Source organism: Neodiprion pinetum, chromosome 4, assembly GCF_021155775.2.
Source record: "Neodiprion pinetum isolate iyNeoPine1 chromosome 4, iyNeoPine1.2, whole genome shotgun sequence".
Taxonomy (NCBI): Eukaryota; Metazoa; Arthropoda; class Insecta; order Hymenoptera; family Diprionidae; genus Neodiprion; species Neodiprion pinetum.
The window spans coordinates 14,779,298-14,781,316 of record NC_060235.2 but is presented as its reverse complement, the minus strand read 5'-3'; the positions used below and the strand labels follow the sequence as shown (position 1 = coordinate 14,781,316).

At 35.4% G+C, this 2,019-nt stretch overlaps 1 long non-coding RNA gene across 1 annotated transcript; it reads right to left on the bottom strand.

The window, feature by feature from the left end:
• Nucleotides 1–622: 622 nt before the first annotated feature.
• On the bottom strand, nucleotides 623–1,413 carry LOC138190803 (uncharacterized). The gene is made up of 2 exons (XR_011176890.1): nucleotides 1,102–1,413; nucleotides 623–861 (listed from the first exon to the last, which is right to left on the bottom strand). It is a non-coding gene; the product is annotated as an uncharacterized lncRNA (long non-coding RNA).
• Nucleotides 1,414–2,019: the final 606 nt, after the last annotated feature.

Here is a 2,019-nt window from a genome sequence, read left to right as displayed (position 1 = left end):
CATCTGCTGAGCAAGGCGCCAACGTACACAAAATGAAACAAAAGCTGTAATTCTCTCGCGCGTAAAGCCGTGGATTGAGGTTATGCTGCTGTTTATTTTTACGTAGCGTGAATTGTCTAAGAAGAATAGTATCGTTCAGCAATACCGTGGTTGATTTCGGAAGATATTCAACCGACGCAATAAAGAATTTAACGGAAAAGCAAATATCAAATGATACAGAAATTGGGTGTTATTTATTGAAAGAAGAAATCTAACATTCAACGTGAAATGTCATTAACAAGTGGGAATCTGGACAAACAGAGGTAGGTAAGTGAAAACAATGTTTATTGTGAACAGATTCTTTATTTACATAAAATTAAAAATAAATGAATGGTTGAGACCCAGTGGAAGGTATTTCCAGAGTAGATTCGTTACGGTGCAGTGCTCCAGAAGTCAGTAATTAGTGCCGATGAACATGAAATAAATAAAAGAGATGAGTAACAAGGAATAAAGAAATTATTCATCTTAAACACGAAGCTTAGGAGGACAAAGAGTAGCAATTAACAGAAAACGTACCCGACGCAATACTCACAAAAAACCTCGCCGACATCATTGATTAGTTGACAAAGTTTTTGCAGCTCCATTGTACAACAATCAATGTTCCGTTAACAAAGAGGGTTCACCAGATATCCAAGAATAAAAAGAGAAAAAGAACAACAGTTAATATTACAGTGTAAATCATGCTATTAATGAAAAATTAGGAAACAAACAATAACTTACAAGACAATCGTCCGATAACACTGGGAGACCAATCTCCACTCTTCTGATCACCCCTCGTCTGGCCATTGGTGGCCTTTCAAAAAGTGCTGCCGTTTCTTTTGCCTTCAAAAATACCGAAAGATCCTGTTTGATAATAATAGCTTCTAATATTTTCAGGTACGAAATAATTCATTGTCAAAGCGGGACTAAATTTGTCAGGCACGGAAGCATGTAAGTAAATTTCCAATTACGTGATCTTTGACAATGACAATATTTTAACATGGATTCAATGATCAAATTGGTATTTTTTTCAGCAGGCTCGAAGTTTAAACTTTAATTAACACAAGGAAAATTATGCCTTACCTGATGGTCAAAACGTTTAGGTGGCAAGGATCCTGGTTTCTCGAGCGGTGCAATCATTAGAACCATCGAACCTGGTTGTTTCGTCAGACATCAGGTGCCAGAGTGAATTTTATCAGGCCATCGCCACCTTCTTAACATCAGTTGAGGCAAAATTGAAGAGCGGGATATACTACAGATCATAATGGCTGAATATCCCATCATTTTACTTTGATCGAGCCAATAGCGATAAGTTTGTTACTTAACCGTTGCTGCCAATTCATTCTACCGAGGAATCATTCTGTGCACCATTGTAATTTAAGCATTATTATTGACCAGCATTGTTTTTCAAACTTTATACCATTTGATTTGGTATCTTATTTTGAAGCTTACTTTTACTCTCTTTGGCATTGAATTCAGATAAATAGTTTTTCAAGTCCTCAATTAGATTGTAGGGTTGAATTTTGCTAGGCAAACTGAATCAATCTAAATCTAGAACTGTTAAATAAGTTCAGTTAAAAATGTCTTTAAATTTAATCTTAGTTGACGGTGTCATCTGGCTAGCTAGTTGCACGATAACTTGAAACCAAATTCAATTTCACACTCTTTATAGGGTCCTACGCTAAGACTGAAAGCTTGTGAATCTCCATGTACCGCAATTATTTCTGCATTTCATGTTAGCATTATCTGGAGCAAAAAAAATCCCATTTTGAGATTGAAAATGGAACCTGAAACACAGAGTTATTCAATAGCACGAATTGAAAACCAAGAATTTTATAATGGTTTCTGCAACAAAGGGACTCTTTCCAAATATCCTTGTTAGAACGTGATGTTCGGAGGACTATAAACAAGATATTGTATCGGATTACATTATTTGGAAAAAAATCTTCATAAACTTCGTTAAAAATTAGATATTCATTTATTTTGATGAAACAAGGGACA